The sequence below is a fragment of the Pongo abelii genome, chromosome 23 (assembly GCF_028885655.2).
Source record: "Pongo abelii isolate AG06213 chromosome 23, NHGRI_mPonAbe1-v2.0_pri, whole genome shotgun sequence".
Taxonomy (NCBI): domain Eukaryota; kingdom Metazoa; phylum Chordata; class Mammalia; order Primates; family Hominidae; genus Pongo; species Pongo abelii.
Genome location: NC_085929.1, coordinates 27,341,078 through 27,359,020, shown reverse-complemented (window position 1 = coordinate 27,359,020; position 17,943 = coordinate 27,341,078). Strand labels below are relative to the sequence as shown.

General features: G+C 52.8%; 2 pseudogenes; one reads left to right on the top strand and one right to left on the bottom strand.

Annotated features, from left to right (window-relative positions):
- Positions 1–291: 291 nt before the first annotated feature.
- On the top strand, positions 292–11,616 carry LOC100448583 (mitotic-spindle organizing protein 2B-like; annotated as a pseudogene).
- LOC100446361 (tubulin alpha-3 chain-like) lies at positions 11,353–17,679 on the bottom strand (annotated as a pseudogene).
- Between the last annotated feature and the right edge of the window lie 264 nt (positions 17,680–17,943).

The following is a 17,943-nucleotide window of genomic DNA, read 5'->3' as shown; positions in this document are numbered from 1 at the left end:
GAACAGCAGCAGCAGCCCAATTGTCCTGTCAATTGGGAATCGGGACCTTCCTATCACAGATGAGGAAACCGAGGCTTGGAGAAGTCAAGCATCCAGTGCGAAAGGTCGAGCTGGGACCCACACCTGGCTCATCCTCCCACAGCACCTGTTGAGCCCAAGGCTCAACTTCAACACGAAGCTCTCCTTCCCTCAGCTCCTTCAACGAATGTTAACTTTCAACGAGCACCTACCGAAACAGAGTGTACGAGCCGCGCTGGAAAGTGGCACAAAGGCATGGCCCAGGAGGGCGTCATGAGGACTCAACTGGGGCCCTCGCCTCCCAAGCCCGCCCGGCCGGGGCAGAGTGGCCGGGGCCGGCCCGAGTCCCAGGACTCGCGGAGGAATGGAGACGGCCTCGGCAGGGGCTCGGGGAAGCCGCCGGGGCGCGGGACCGTCTCACGCGCGTCCCCCGCCACACAGCTGTGGGACCCATAGTGTTGCCCGCCTCTGAGCTGGAAGCCGCTATTCGGCCACCCGGTGCCGAAATGTCATCATCAGGCTGCGCGGGGCGTCACGCGGGAAAAGCGCCTCTGCTTCTTTAGGACGCTACATCAAAATGCGCGTGTGCAAAGCGAAGGCCGGCCTGGTGGCGGAGGGGAGGTGGCGAGGGAGGAGTGTGGCGGGTAGTCGGCCACTGAACGCGCCTGCGTAGTGGCGGCCTCTGCACCCCTTACCATAAAGCTCATGCACGTTCTCTCCAGCAAGGAGTGCGCGTGCGCGTAAGCAGGGTGCTTGGTGCCGCCTTGGAGCGCCCCCTAGTGGGGCACCGGCGCGGATAAAACAATTGCCCGCTTTCTTGCAACAGGCATTTATTGAGCGCTCAATGTATGACAGGCACTGGGCTGGGTGCTGCCACCTAAGCGAGTATGACCAATACTTGGCCAGGACCTCTATCAGGGAGGCTCTGACCACCAAGGATTGGGCCCCTGCGGTCATTCACGGCCGCCTGGTAGGCCGGGCACTGGCGCTGCAGGGAGAAGGCGGCGGGCGCGGCTGCTAGGGGGCACGGTGGGAGCGCGGCCAGGGCGTAGGGCCTGGGTCGGGGCCCTTAGCACCCCCGGGGCTGGAGGCTGCCCGGCAGAAGCTCTCACTGCGGCGGAAGAAGGCGCTGAGCGCTGAGATGGAGCTGTAAGAGCTGGCGCAGGCGGCGGGCGGCGGCATCGACCCCGACGTGTTCAAGTGAGCGGGGCGGGTGGGGGCCGTGCGCCCCCCGACGCCCCCACTTGTGCTCTCGCTGTCAACCCAGCCTCGCTGGTCGGGAGGAGCCTCCCGCCCTTGTCAGGTCTTCAGGGAGGGGCCCAGGTCCGCGCTGGGCGGGGAGGGCTCACCGGCCCCGCGTCTGTCCCCGCCAGGACCCTGGTGGACCTGCTGAAGCTGAACGTGGCCCCCGTGGCCGTCTTCCAAATGCTCAAGTCGATGTGTGCCGGGCAGAGGCTGGCGAGCGAGCCCCAGGACTCTGCGGCCGTGTCTCTGCTCACGTCGAGCGTGCCCGAGGTCAGAGCCGGGCCCGTTGTCCCTGCCCCAGTGGTCGGGGGGTGGGGCGGAGAGGGGCAGGCGCAGCACAGCGGCAGCATGGCCCGGAGTGACCACGCCTGTCTGTCGGTCTCAGCCCAGCACCTGTAGGGCCCATCCGTGGGCTCTGCTCCCTGGCTTCGCTGTTATCCTTAGGAGGCATGTCCAGGCCAGGTGGACGCAAAGTGCGTGCCCCACGGTGCTCCAGGTGGGCCAGGGCTCCTCCACCTCAGCCTCTCCCCACCTCTTCACTCATGCCTCCATTCCACAAAGTCAGGAATCAAGACGACTTTGAGCTAGGCGCAGGGGCTCATGCCTGTAATCCAAGCACTTTGGGAGGCCAAGGGCGGAAGGTCTTTTGAGGCCATGAGTTTGAGACCAGTCTGGGTGACAGAGTGAGAACCTGTCTGTAAAAAAAAAAAAAAAAAAAAAAAAAGATTTTTTTTTTTTTTGAAACAGAGTCTCGCTTTGTCGCCAGGCTGGAGTGCAGTGGTGCTATCTTGGCTCATTGCAACCTCCGCCTCCCAAGTTCAAGTGATTCTTCTGCCTCAGCCTCCCAAGTAGCTGGGACTACAGGCATGCGCCACCAAGCCCAGCTAATTTTTTTGTATTTTTAGCAGAGACAGGGTTTCATCATGTTGGCCAGGATGGTCTTGATATCTCGACCTCATGATCTGCTCGCCTTGGCCTCCCAAAGCGCTGGGATTACAGGTGTGAGCCACCACGCCCAGCACCCCCAAAAAAGTTTTTTTAAAACACAGTTTTGGGCCAGGAGCAGTGGCTCACGCCTGTAATCCCAGTACTTTGGGAGGCTGAGGCGGGCGTATCATTTCAGGTCAAGAGTTTGAGACCGGCCTGGCCAAAATGGTAAAACCCTGTCTTTACTAAAAATACAAAAATTAGCTGGGTGTGGTGGTACACGCCTGTAATCCCAGCTACTCTGGAGGCTAAGGCAAGAGAATTGGTTGAATCCAGGAGGCGGAGGTTGCAGTGAGCTAAGATCACATCATTACACTCCAGCCTGGGTGACAGTGAGACTCCTCTCGAAAAAAAAACAACAGCACAGTTTTGGTCCTGTCTTGTGGCATTACAACCTCCAGGAAAGTGCCGAGGGAGCAGGGCAGGCAGAGGTCTTCCTGCCACACCCTGCCTGTACCCTGCTTGGGCCCAGGTCCTGTGCAGGGGCTTGGCCAGCCCTGGCCAGCTTCCGTCTCAGGATTGCAGGACAGGAGTCAGAGGCAGAACTCCCAGGGTACAGAGGCCTGCGGGGCCTGAAGGGGCTCCTCTCTCTCCAGCATGGTGACTGGGGCTGAGCAGATGCTGAGGCCGAGAGTGTGTCATGGTGGAGCCTCGGTCCCTGCTTATCCTCCCCACATGTTGCTTTTGCTCCCGACGGCTCCCTCTGAAATGCAGCAAAACCTCCCAGGCCACTGGAAGGAGGCCCAGAGCTGGCTCCCCACCTGGAAGCATGAGGACACCCACACAGGCATCCTGAGAAGGGGCAGAGAGCCGGCCACCCCCATAGGGGCAGGGCCTAGGCACCCAGTCCCCCTGCCCTGAGAGGCCCCAGGCACCTGCGCACAGGCCTCACTGACCCCGCGCTCTGTCTGCTCTCTTTGTGTCTCTCTCTGACCTCCAGAGGCCTCCTTTCTCTCTGCCAGGAGCAATAACCCCACTGCGAACCCCTCTTTTCCTTGGGCCCTTGGCCTGCAGCCTCTCCGGTTCTGCCCCACAGCCCGGCTGCCACACACTCACCTTTCTCTCCAGCCCCTACCCCGCCCCATTCCCTCCGCCTCTCTTGCTGCCTGTTCCTTCTCAGGGCGTGTTTATTGGCTTATCTCTGGGGGTTGGTGCTCTCCCTTGTTTCCATGGAAAGTGCCTGGCCCCAGGAGGCAGGAAAACCTGTAAGCTGCAAGGGCAGGACCATGTAGGCCATCGCTGCCCTGTGGCTTAGCGACAGGGCACGATTTCTGGCTCTGTTTATTAGAGACATGTTACGGCCCACAGTTGGGCTGGCATTTGGGGACAGGATCAACATCCCACACCCCAGAGGCGAACTGTGGTGAGACTTGTGCCCTGTAAAGAATTCCGCCCACCCCAGGGGAGGACAGCAGGCCGAGGGGTGGTGTGCCGTGCTGGAGAGCACAGCCCCAGGCGTGACAAACACCTCAGCCTCTTAGAAGCTGTCCCCTACCCGGACAGGAAGTCTGGAGGCTGAAACAGAGGCTCCCACCTTCCCCGAGCCTCCTGGGCAGCACCACACAGATGCCTCGTGCTGGTCCCATGGCCACACCCCAGCACTCAGCCCCCTTGCCTGCCTCACTCCTGAGTTGGGGCCACCTTCCAGGTGTCATCAGGTGTGATGAAACTAGGGGCCCAGAGCCAGGGGCCTGTGAGAGCCCACGGGGCTCTGGTTGCACCTCCTGTATGCTCCTCCCCACAGCGCCCACCTCACTGCCACACAGAGCTCAGGCCCAAGGGAGGGTGAGGAGGGGCTGAGGGACAGGCAGGGGTAGGGGTGCACGGACTGCAGGCTGAGATGAGCAATTGAAGGGCAGTTTTCCACGGGGAGGAAGAAACTGGGAACAGAGTCCTTGTCATTCTAAGGGATGTTGCCACTCACTCAGGGATTCTGGGTGCCGGGCCCGGCTCTCAGTGCAGAGGGTGTGGCAGTGAAGTGAGATGGTCATACTCGGTCCAATGAGAGGTGGCGAGAAAAACCACCAGTGATGGAGGTAGGAGGAGGCTTCTGAGCAGGAGAGCAGTAAGGGTTACACAGGGCGGGACAGGAGGGGTCAGCAGGGCCCCGAAGGTGTGAGCTGGGGTGGTGGGAGGGGGTGGGCGAGGCAGAGTGCTGTCCAGGAGCTGGTGGTCCCAGGGCAGGAGGAGGGAGGTGGCAGGACACAGTCAAGATTTATTCGGGGGCCAGAAGCAGTGGCTCATGCCTGTAATCCCAGCACTTTGGGAGACCAAGGCGAGCAGATGGCCTGAGGTCCAGAATTAGAGACCAGCCTAGCCAACATGGCAAAACCCCATCTCTACAAAAAAAAAAAAAAAAATAGCCAGGTGTGGTAGCATACGCCTATAATCCCAGCCGCTCAGGAGGCTGAGGCATGAGAATCACTTGAACCTGGGAGGCAGAGGTTGCAGTGAGGTGAGATCACGCCACTGCACTCCAACCTGGGAGACAGAGTGAGACTCCATCTCAAAAAAAAAAAAAAGATGTATGCGGGGGTCGTGGTGCTGGGAACACAGGCATAAATGGGCCAGGAGGATCGGGGTGCCATGTGAGTGAACGGGGACTCCGAGAGAAGTGAGAGGATGCCCAAAACACGAGGACAGTAGCGGCCTGGCATGCTGGGCCCCTCAGGGTCTTTGCTCTTCGAGGGCTCTGTCCTATAGGCTGGGCGGCAGAAGGCCAGGATATGAGGGCACAGAGGCCCTGGGGGATGCCCCGTGGGGATAGAGGGAAACCTGGGGAGAAGGTGGAAGGGAGTGGGGCAGAGGTGGGGCCACACCAGGAGTGTGCTACGGAGTGAGAGGCAAAGCCTGCAGATAGGATACAGAGAGCTCTCTGAGGCCCACGTGTTGCAGCATCTGAACACTCGGAACTCCGGCTGCCCCAGTAATGGCAGAATCTGGGGTGGAGAACATAAGGGGGGGTTGTCAGAGTGATCCAGCTGGTGGGAATGGAGGCCATAGATTTCACACAAGACTTGGGTGTGGAGTTCTCCAGGCCGCGGGCCAGGCCCACTCGAGCCTGCCTCTGTGAACTGCAGCAGGCACCCCAGCGTCTCTGGATGCCTGTTCCCCAGCCATCCAGATGGCCTGTGGGGAGCACCACCACCAGGCTCACTCATACCCACAGGGAGGGGGAAACAGAAGACCCCAGAACAGAGGGGCGATGCTTGTGGTGAGGGTCTGGAGTTATTGAGGGAAAACTAAATTCAGTCAAGCAGTCTCTAAGTTTAGGGAAACTACACATTTTTTAAAGTTGCCCAGAGCATGTAAGATGACGTTTGGTATGTGGAAGCCGTGAGTCTCACATGAGCTGTGCTGCCTGATACAGGAACCGCGAGCTACATATGGCTGGCATGGTCACTGCACTGAGTGTGTTACGCACAGCAGGTGCCAAAGGACTGGTACGAAAGTGAATGCAGGGCATGGTAGGTCACAGCTATAATCCCAACACTGGGAGGCAGAGGCAGGAGGATCACTTGAGGCCAGGAGTTCGAGACCAGCCTGGGCAACATAGCGAGATCCAGTGTCTACAAACAAAAGAACAGAAGTGAATGCAGGGCCAGGCACAGTGGCTCATACCTGTAATTTCAGCACTTTGGGAGGCTAAGGTGGGTGGATCACTTGAGTCTGGGAGTTTGAGACCAGCCTAGGCAAAATGGTGAGATCCCATCTCTATTTAAATAAAAAGGACAAAAAAAAAGTGATTGCAACATTTCGTGAAAAACTTATGTACTGATTACATGTTGAAATGATAATATGTTGGATATTTTGGGTTAATTAAAATATATTATTTGAATTCTCATTTCACATTTTCTTTTACTTTAGTGGTTACTAGAAAATTTAAATTGTGGCTGGGTGCGGTGGCTCATTCCTGTAATCCCAGCACTTTGGGAGGCTGAGGCAGGTGGATCACCTGAGATCGGAAGTTCGAGACTAGCCTTACCAACATGGTGAAACCCCATCTCTACTAAAAATACAAAATTAGCCGGACATGGTGGCACATGCCTGTAGTCCCAGCTACTTGGGAAGGTGAAGTAGGAGAATCGCTTGAGCCCGGGAGGTGGAGGTTGCAGTGAGCAGAGATTGCACCATTGCACTCCAGCCTGGACAACAAAAGCGAAACTCCGTCTCAAAAAAAAAAAAAATTGCGTGTGGCTCATGCCCCTGACTTGGGGTTGTTGAAGGCATGTCATGAATGTGTTGGAACAGCACTGTCCGACAGGAGTATTAGGCGAGCCACAGACTAAAGGGCCTGCTGTGCTGCCCCTGCCCCCGCCAGTGAGACACCACTGCTGATGCCACCTGCCCTGGCTGCGGCTGCTTCTCAAGCAGGGCCAGTGGTGGTTTCCTTCTCTCTCAGTTCTCTCACCTTACCTCTGCTCGTTTTCCTTCCTAACACAAATGTTGGTCAGCCCATGTTGCCGCAAGTTCGCGCTGCCACTACAAAACAAGAAAGGCCACCCTTTGGGACCAGCAGGAAGGGACACATCCTCATTCCCCAACCAGCTCTGCCCAGATGGGAAATGGTGGGGAGTCGGGCTCACACAGGCCACACCAAAGGTAAATGGCAGAGGGCATCCCAGCTTGGTCTGGCCCACTCCGCAGCTTCAGGGATTCCCCAGATCATGAGAGGCTGACAGGCTGCAGCATTTTGGGGTTTGCTTCGTTAGGGACTCACAAAATGCCGAGTGGCCACCAGCTGGTTTCAGAGTAGCAGGAGCACTGACCTTGAAGAGAATGAGCCAGGGTGTTTTTGGTTTTGTTGTTGTTTTATTTTTATATTTTTAAGTTTTGTTAATCTAATTCTTTTTTTTTAGAAGTAGTCTCCCTCTGCCACCCAAGCTAGAGTGCAGTGGTGCAATCTCGGCTCACTGCAGCCTCAGACTCCCGGGCTCAAGTGATCCTCCCACCTCAGCCTCCTGAGTAGCTGGGACTACAGGTGCAGGCCACCACGCCCGGCTTTTGTTTGTTTTTTGGGTTTCTTTTTTTTAGAGATAGGGTCTCACTTTTTTGCCCAGGCTGGTCTTGAACTCTTGGCCTCAAGGGATCCTCCTGCCTAAGCCTCCCAGAGCACTGGGATTATAGCATGAAGTCTGTTTTAACATTCATTGGTCATTGACTATTTTTGGTGCATAGGAGGACCCTCCAGGGAGCAGGCCTGGGGACATCAGTCACCCCACCCTCCCACCCCAACCTGCAGCAATACTTGGTTCAACCCCACTGTCCAACCCATCGGACTCACTAGCCCCTCCCAAGGGAGCAGAGCTAAAAAAAAGCTGGTTTTCCCACTGCAAGATGCTGCAGGCCGTTCTCTTCTGGGCCTCCTCGTCCTTCATAAAGTGAGAAGGCCTGAACAGGGCTCCTCACTAACCCCAAGAGCACAAGATTCCTGAAGGGTTCCAGAATTGTTTTCTTAATATCCATTACGGCTTAAAGTTATGTTAAGGGTTTGTCAGCCCTGTCAGATTTAAAGGTAAGCATTATTAGTTAGGTGTGGCCACATGCTTGTAGTCCCACTACTCTGGAGGCTGAGGCAGGAGGATTGCTTGAGGCCATGAGTTCAAGGCTGCACTGAGCTGTGATTGCATCACTGCACTCCAGCTCAGGTGACAGAGCAAGACTCAGTCTCTAAAAACCAAAAAAATTTTAAAAAATTTCAAAACCCTTATTTCCTCCTTTCTGCTTCCCTCTCATCCTTGTTTCCAGAAGGGACCAAGTCATTACTGAGGGGAAGAGAGGAAGCTCAGATGGCACCAAGCTGAAGGGAAGCCAGATCTGAGTCAGGCCCAGGTCTGCAGCCTGCCCTGCCGTGTGCTGTGGGGAGCTGGACATGAGTCACCCTGAGAGCACGTGGGCACCTAAACACCGTGGCTACAGATGATCTGACTCTGTCTGGCCTGGCCCGCAGAGGGACTGTGGCCTCAGAAGAGGATGCTGGCCCATTGTGGGAGCTGCTGCAGGGTGGTGGGGCTCATCTGCTCATGGGAGACGGGGTCCTTCCCCCTGACCAGTCAGTGGAGACTAAAATAATGGCAGTTTGTACCAAAGGAAATGCGTGGTGGCCATTCTCTGCTTCATGCCTTTTTCACGAGTCACTGGTAGACTGAGGTAGCCAAACTTCACCCACCACATGCTTCTGGCTGCACCCCTCCTTGGTTCTGGGCAACTCTGACTCCGTCTTTCTTGAGTTGAGTGTGCCAAGCTGACAGAGTTCCAAGCGTGACACCACCATAAACTTCACCACCCACTGAGCAGCAAATATCTCATTCTCTGAGGACAAACTCCCCAGAAACTCTCACAAGGAGGGCCTATCCCTGCAGGGGTTTGGGGAGAATTTTCTTCTCAGTATTGGCGTGGAAAGGGAGCTGGAGTGGCCTCTGGAGTAGCCAAGATCCATGGTGTCTCAGACACAGGAGCCTCCACTTGTTCAAGGTGACAAATGGTGAAACAGAAATGTCCTCATGGATCCCTAAAACACCTGGTTGCATCTTTTCTCCAAGAGCGCAGTTTCCAATTGCAGGCTATTTGACTAAACTTGGTAAGAGGCCAGGGAAGAACCAGGATTGAGACTGAGTGTTCTGTTGGCTGAACCGTCATCTGGTCTCACCCCAAAAGTGGTGGCAGGAGAGCTCCCACAAGGGACTGCCCCAGACCTTCCACTTGGGTGACTGAGAGCCAGTTGGGATGAGAGCCAGTTGGGATTCCAAAGAAAGAAGCACTTAATGCGAGAGTGGTCAGTCCAAAGCATACGTTAGGGGAACTTCCATACACACAGGGCTGCAGTATGGCCTCATGAGGGACAGCAAGGAAGGAGGTTCTGCCTAGGCATGCTGCAGTGAGCGGGTGGAGTGTGGAGTTTATATAAGGGTGCAAGGAATTTGGCTGGGGGCGGGGCCAGTTTCCACATGCTTAGCAACATGTCAGATCTTTTACTGTTTCAGGCAACAAACAACATGTTTATCAGTGTCTGGTAAGAAGCAAGGCCCCAGCTAGGGTTCAAGCCTGCAGGGGGAGCATGCAGCTGACCAGGTCACAGAGCAGTCAAGGCACACTCTTGGTCAGGACAAAGCTGGGGGGACAAAATGGGGGACCCAACACTGTGAGTCAAGCAGGGGACACATGCCCTGGTTAGAGCCCATGGGGCAGACTCTACCAGGCCAGAGCAAAGGAGAGCCCTGGCCAAGGTACTCCACATGGGGGGCTGTGACCCCACAGGCAAGCCTTCTACCCAAGCACATTTGTCCCCTAGAGGGTCCTCTCAGTCTTGCTGATGCTGACAACACCAAGTCCAGAGAAATCCATCCCATTAAAATAAAGCTCTGGCCCAAGTGTGGTTGCAGATCTTTCTATCTTCACAAAAAGGAGTAAGCAAATTACAAATCAAGGGAAATCTGAACCAGTGGTCTTCATCTGGGACTCTCTGGTGGTCAGAAGGAAAGTCTCAAGCATTCAGACCACGGGAGGAACCCAGTCATGGAATCCAGTAGCTAAACTCAAGTGCAAGAGGCTTTATTGAGGGATCTGGCCAGCAGCCCACAATGCAACAGGGCTCTCTCTTTGCTCCTAGGCAGATCGGCAGGTTGAAAAGTAATAGACACAAACAAGATAGTGAAAGCTGGGTCCAGGGGGGTCACAGCCTTCTGGTCCCGTGGTGCCAACAATGCACTGGATATACCAGCATTTATTATTAAGTTTAGTGAGGGCGGGGGTAGGTTAGTGAGGGATTTAGGGTCATTTGATTATGAGGTGAGATGGTCACATGGGGATGAAGTAATTCTTTAACATAACATTTGTATGTAGAAGTACAGTACATTTGTATGTAGAAGTAGAGTATACAGAGATAAGAATTTACAATATAGTGTGTGCATCAGTGATTTCTAACAGAGCCTTAGAACAGAAACAGTCTTTCTATAACCTATGATTAGCAAGATATTAATCAGCAGTAACAATTGCAACAAAAGCTGGTTACAAACAATCCATGGAAACCGGACGTGAAGCTAGACAACTGGTTAGACCAGAAATTCTCAGAAGGGAGTTTGCCTTCACCCTAAAGAGGCCTAGAAGAGCCGTGGCAAGATGAGGGCATTTATAGCCCTATCTTATCCATATGGACAGGCGCCCCCCTCCATGCATCCGTTTATAGGCTCTCCACAAGGGTCACATTCCATTCCCAGAGCTATGAACATCTGCTTTTCTGGGATAGGAATCTTGGTGATGTGAAACCTCCCTGACTGCACGTCCATTCATAGGCTCTCTGCAGGGGGAAGCACATCACGCGCTGTTGGCTCGTTCTGGCAGTCCAACCTGGCATTGTCTTTACACAATCCTGCATGCAATTTTGTATTTACAATAATCAGGAGCATTTCATCTTTTATTCCATAGCAGTAGTTTCAGGGGGTTTCCCTACAAGGCTTGACCACTGTTTGCGGAATACTCGGGTAAGTAGGAAACAATGTGAGAGCTTCCAAAATCAAAATCAGAAACTCAACTCCAGTACTTGTTGACTGCAGTGTTTCCTGCCTGTCACCATCTGAGGCAGCTCAGATGTACAGTTCAGCGTGAACACACTTGGAGGATGAAGCAGCAAGTCCCTGCTGCTGCTGCTGCTTGGCACCATCAGGGCAGACCAGGTTCCTTGTCCAGGCCAAGTACGGACCAGCCACGCTTACCCTTCCCTAAATGGACCCGTGGCCAAGGGCTTCTGGGGCATGACCTGCCTTTGGCAGTTCTGAGCCTCAGGACTCGGGACTGATACAGGGCTTTCAGCTTGAAGTGGCTTTGAGGGAAATGTGCAGACACAAACGTTGCTCAAGGAGCACACTTCAGTAGGTGCTGCAGTTACGGGGCTCGTCCGTTCCTATTGGTTGTGCTTTGTGTCTCCTCAGGGAGAAACAAAGGCAGCACCTCCCTCAGGGGAGCGCCGGCCCTGTTGGAATGCAGTGGCCGCGAAGGATTCAGCCAGAGGGCACCCCGCCAGCCCAGTGCTACCAGGCTGCCCAAGTGGGGGGGGGCCTGGAAGAAGGCAGCAGGTGTGGGGCAGCACCTAGGATGGGCCAGAGACTTGTCACACCACTGTCCCCAGCAAAGGCTATGTGTTGTCTCCTTCAGTTGATAATAAGTCTTTCTGAGATGCAGAGGGTCCGGGTCATATGTTCTCTACTGTTTTTTGATGATATTATGGCACAAACTTAGAATGAGGTTTTTATGCAGGTCCTGGTTGTGCCACAGCTGAACTAACCAGGTCACTTCACCTTGAGTCAACTTCCTGGAGCTGACTTTGGTTCTGAGAAAAGATATCTGGATTCCCAGGTCTTTTATAAATAGATGTTAACACACTTCACTTGAAGTGAAAGGTGCAAGGTTTTCTACCAAGACAGTTGACAGTGCTGAGGGGCAAGGTGACCGTGTGTGTGCGTGGAGGGTAAACGCTGCCTTCCAGGTTACCATGGGGCAGTGAGGGGTCAGGATGGGTGTGTCGTGACCTTCTGTGGGTCACAAATACTGTGGAGAACTCAGTAACACTTTCCCCCTTCTAAAATTTCCTGACCTTACATATTTGACCTACAGCTTTAAGGATTTCATGGACATGCCCCATTCACAGACCTCAGATTTAAACACTCTGCTTCTAGGCTCTTCTTTTTAGCCAGCACATCCCATTAATAGGAAAGCCCCAAAAATTGCAAATTCAGGTGAAACCCTGACTTAGGTTTCCTAGAATTTAGGAAACCTATCCACTCAACGCTTGGCTTGTTTCCCCTGGGTCAAGTCACTTCCATGGCAGCTCCTTAAGTACATACACTCCTGCTGCACCCCAACCCCATGCCAGCAGGGCAGGCTGGGACCCCACTGACTGTCCATGCAGGCTCTGGGGTCCCACCTGCTCCTGTAGGCAGAGCCAAGCAGCACGACACACAGAGGTCTTCGTTTTACAGAGAAACTTTAATTGCAAACAACTTGAAAGCAGCCATGCTGGGGGTGGCAGGAGAGAGCCCACCACACCCTCCCCTCAGTATTCTTTGCCTTCTTCAGCCTCTGCTTCCACAGAATCCATGCCCACCTCGTCGTAATCCTTCTCCAGAGCTGCCAGGTCCTTGCAAGCCTCAGAGGACTCCCCCTCCTCCATGCCTTCACCCATGTACCATTGCACAAAGGCCTGCTTGGCATACATGAGATCAAACTTAGGGTCCAGGCAGGCCCAGGCCTTGGTGATGGCTGTGATGTTGCTTAGCATGCACATGGCCCATTGCAACTTGGCCACGTTTCCTCCAGGGACCACCATCAGGGGCTGGTAGTTAATGCCCACCTGCCGGAGAAGGGGAAGAAAGCGGTCCGTGAAGCTTGTATCAAACCTAGAAATGGTGGCTACTTTTCCTCAAACAGAAGACCCCCTGTAGGTGACCAGGAGAATGCTCAGTTCACCCCTACAAACCTCGCTAAGCCCTTCTCTGTGCCAAGCAGGGTGACAGTTCCAGACAAGGAATAAAGAGAAAGGAGCTTTGGAGGTGGCCACCCTGGCAGGATCCCAAGCTGCCCGAAGGGCTGTGTCCTAGCAACTGTGACATGTGATAGGTGCCCAGGTGAAGACTGTCTTCCCTCTGAAAATGTACACTACTTGTCTTCTTTATAGATTATTTACTCCAAAGGGTTTTACAAGATAGTAATGAAATTCTGTAGCTAAACTTTTTCCACCCAGATAGATTGTGAGTACACAACTGTGATACCACGGGGAAGGTCATACCCCCCTGCTGTGCCACCAAACAAGCCACTGTGAAATATGCAAAGGTGACAGGTCAAATATCACTTGAAAGAAGCTACCACAGCAGCAAGAGTAGTCCATGTGCTTGCTTGAGTAGGAAGTGACATTCCAAGGTGGGAACCAAAAGGGAAGCATTCCAAGTTTCAGAACTTGGGAATAACACGTCCTGAGTAGTGCATGGGGTCAACTAGAGCAGGGGTCAGCAAACCTGCTTTATAAATGACAAGATCATACAAATTCTAGGCCTTACAGGCACATGGACTCTGTCACACCTACCCCAGCAAAATCGATCTGCAATGAAGGGGTGTGGTGGCTGTGTTCAGACAAAACCTTACTTACAAAATTGGATGGCTAGTCCAGCAGCCATGCTAACCCCTGAAGGAGAGGAAGAGAAACCCAGAGTAGGAATTCCCAGTTAGAGCTGACTGCAGTGGTCTCCCCAGAGGCAGTGGGTGTCTGAGCCAGAGGAGGCAGGGAAAGCAAAGCAGAAGACGCACAGGTCCAACAGAGGGAGAAGCAACAGGATTTAGTCACCAATTCCTGGAAAAGCTGAAAGGGGACAGCAAGGTTTCTTTCATGTGTCAGTGGAAGGTGGGGACAGATTTTCTGTCTGAGGCAAACACAGGCCAAAATTACTAGGCTTCCCAAAAGAGAAATAAAGATGGTGCTGTTTTCATCACAAAAAGATTCTTGATAGTCTTTCTTTAAATCAAACACTCCAAAAGACATTTAAATTGGATATAATTTCTACAGATGAACATTCTGACTGTGCCTTCATGATGGACAATGAAGCCACCTCTGACATATGTCGGCACAACCTGGACATTCTTAGATGAAGCAAGACTTAATGAGAGCAGTTTATAATAATGCCCAAGTTAAAACATATACACCATCCACATGATTCCCCAAAATGCCCATAAAATTTCTACTAAGTTCAACCTATCTTTTCCACACAAATTCTGCTGTCCAAGCAAGGGGCACCAAAATCCTCCAAAAAATAGCTTATTCTTAAAAAAACACAAAAAGCTCACCACAGATATATAGTGTGATGACTCACAAAGGAAGTTCAAAAGACACCACTGAATTAATTATCACTCTGGTTCATTGATTTATGCCCATGAGCCTAGCCCATGGAACAGGGGCAGGGTGACGGTTCTAGACAAGCAACCGCAAAGGATGCGGGCCTTCAGGGGCAGCATTATTCTGCGGGTCTGCTACTTCCTGACGGCACAAGGACTCCACATCACCCAGTCCTCCCTTAAATCCAGTCGGGCACCAACCTGCAAACTGGATGGTGCGCTTGCTCTTGATGGTGGCGATGGCCCCACTGACATCTTTCGGGACCACATCTCCTCAGTACAACAAGCAGCAGGCCATTGTACTTGCCGTGGTGAGGGTCACACTTGACCATCTGATTGGCTGGCTCGAAGCGGGCATTGGCGATCTCGGCCACGGACAGCTGCTCATGGTAGACCTTCTCGGCTGAGATGATCAGGGCATAGGTGGCCGGGGGAGGTGGATGTGGGGGTACGGCACCAGGCTGGTTTGGAATTCTGTCAAGTCCACGTTCAGGGACCCAACAAATCACAGGGAGGCCATGATGGAGGACACGATCTGCCCAATCAGATGACTGAGGTTGGTGTACGTGGGACACTGGATGTCCAGGTTGCGCTGACATGTCGACCATGAAGGCACAGTCAGAATGTTCCAGGGTCGTGTAGGTGGTCAGGATGGAGTTGTAGGGCTCCGTCATGGCCGTGGAGACCTGGGGGACTGGGTAAATGGCAAACTCCAGGTTGGACTTCTTCCCGTAGTCCACCGAGAGCCGCTCCATGAGCAGAGACACGAACCCAGAGCCAGTGCCGCCCCCAAAGCTGTGGAAGATGAGGAAGCCCTGCAGTCCCATGCACAGATCCGCCTGAGAGAAACCGGACAACGTGAGCCAATGCCCGTGGGAGCCACACCACCAACCTCCACCAAGCCGGGGCCACTTCTCTTTGCCTCTGAGAGTTGATACGGATTCAGACCATCCATAATGAACATGTATCACACTTTGAAGCAGAGAAAAGCAGACAATACAGATCTATGCACAAATCACCACGCACACTTCATAGTAAGATATTGCAGACTTAGTCGGACTCAAGATGCTGCTCTAAGTGTTGCGAAAATGACCTTCCCTTCACCATCTAAGGCCTATTCTCCTGTACCAGACATCCACATGAAGCCTTCTCTTCTTACCAGTTTGCGGATCCGGTCCAGGACCAGGTCTCCTTGCCGATGGTGTAATGGCCTCTGGAGTAATTATTGGCTGCATCTTCCTTCCCACTGATCAGATGCTCCGGGTGGAAGAGCTGCCTATAGGTCCCTGTGTGCACTTCATCTACAAAGAGACCACAAGTGCTGTGAGTCTTTAAGGCCTACTGTACACCAAGGTGAACAAGGACTGTTCACTTCTACAAGGTACATGCTGTTCAAAGTACATGAGCTACATGTTGTAGGTCAACAGTGGCAGTGTCTGGTAGAAAATGTCTCTGTGATAACCAAACCACAAATGCAATTTAAGGCTCTAGGAAGCTAAAGTCAGCTCTGGTATAAATATCAGCACAGGCCGGGCACAGTGACTCACGCCTGTAATCCCAGCACTTTGGGAGGCCGAGGCGGGCAGATCACGAGTTCAGGAGATCAAGACCATCCTGGCTAACATGGTGAAAACCCATCTCTACTAAAAATACAAAAACAAAATTAGTCGGGCGTGGTGGCGGGCACCTGTAGTCCCAGCTACTTGGGAGGCTGAGGCAGGAGAATGTCGTGAACCCAGGAGGCGGAGGTTGCAGTGAGCCGAGATCGTGCCACTGCACTCCAGCCTGGGCGACAGAGCAAGACTCTTTCTATAAATAAATAATTAATTAATTAATTAATTAATTAATTAATTAAATGTCAGCATAAACAGTTCCCAATGAAGGGAAATAAGCTCTCGCACCGCCCCCCAACACTGGTAATTCTACAGGTACATACATCTTTCCTACCCTTAGCTACTACATCAAAGGCTATAAGTTAAAAATCTCTTACAAACTGGACAGTCACCAGGTCAGTCTGACTTCTGAAGGGCAGTCCAATCAACCTATGTGGCCTGGGTCCCACATGCTTTCAGGTGACACTGTCATCTCCTGGGGGACACTGAAAGGTAGTGTCTCTTTGCAGCTCTCCTTGGAAACTACCTGGGACTTCTAATCTGGATGAAGGAAATGAATGTTCTGTACTTACCTTCTATGCCTAAGATGCACATCAAGACTCTTCATGCACCAGCATGAGACAGTGTACAGCATTCAGGAGGGAATCAATGCCCCACACGCTGCAGGCAGGGCCACCTGTGCAGGGCTGAGGCAGCCACGAGGGAATCTCTCCACAGCCCATCTTACTGCTGGCAAAGCAGCTTTTCCCATACATCCTAAATTAGGAGCTGAGTCTCACATACACTAAACATGAAACTTTCAGTTTCTGCCCTAACGATGCCATGGGCATATGCTTGTCTATCCCATCCATTCTGCAGGGGGATTCACAGGAGCCCACGTGGGGTTTTACCAATGCTCTCCCACCCTCCCAGGAAAGCTGCCATCCAGTGCCCGAGGACCTATCAACCACAGTGGGCTCCTGGTCCACAAACACTGCTCTGGGCACGTGCTTGCCAGCCCCAATCTCACTGAAGAACATGTTGAAGGAGTCATCCCCACCACCGATGGTTTTGTCACTTGGCATTTGACCATCAGGCTGAATTGCACGTTCAAGGCAGTACAGTTCTCAGCGGGCATTGCCTATCTGGACACCCACCTGCCCCACGTGGATAGAGATACACTCACTCTGTGAACCAGAACATAAATGTGAACCCATTCATTTCAAGACAGTTTGAAACTCTATGGCATGCAAAATATTCTGTAGTGGCAGAACAAAAAAAAAGAGAATGAGAACAAAGCGTGTCTGCCTATCAGGGTTAAACCTATAACGAAGCAGCTCTTAAAAGGGGAGAATAACAAACTAAAATAGAAGGGAGAAGGTAAATAGAATGGAGAAGGCTGGGTGAGGTGGCTGACACCTGTAATCCCAGCCCTTTGGAAAGCCAAGGTGGGGGGATTGCTGGAGCCCAGGAGTTCAAAGCTACAGTGAGCTGTGATTGTGCCACTGCATTCCAGCCTGAGTGACACAGCTCTTAAAAAAAAAAAATTTATTATTGCCACATTTAAGACCTTCAGCCCGGGAGTGGAGATTCAGGTTGCTTTAAACATACACTCTTAATTAGCAGCAGTTACAAAATGCTGTTTTTATGTTATTTTATTTTATTTATTTTGTGTTTTTTTGTTGTTTGTTTGTTTTTTGAGACGGAGTCTCGCTCTGTCGCCCAGGCTGGAGTGCAGTGGCAGGATCTCAACTGACTGCAACCTCTGCCTCCCAGGTTCAAGGGATTCTCCTGCCTCAGGCTCCTGAGTAGCTGGGAAAGGCACGTGCCACCACGTCTGGCTAATTTTTATATTTTTAGTAGGGACGGGGTTTCACCATGTTGGTCAGGCTGGTCTCGAGCTCCTGACCTCGTGATCCACCAGCCTCGGCCTCCCAAAGTGTTGGGATTACAGGCGTGAGCCATCCTGCCCAGCCTATTTTATTTTTTGAGACAACGCCTCACTCTGTTGCCCAGGCTGGAGTGCAGTGGTGAGATCATGACTCACTGCAGCCTTGAACCTCCTCAGGATCAGGTGATCCTCCCACCTCAGCCTCCCGAATAGCTGGGACTACAGGCATGTGCCACCACGCCCAGCCAATTTTTTGTATTTTTTGTAGATACAGGGTTTCGCCATGTTGTCAGGGTTGGTCTCAAACCCCTGGGCTCAGGCGACCTGCCTGCT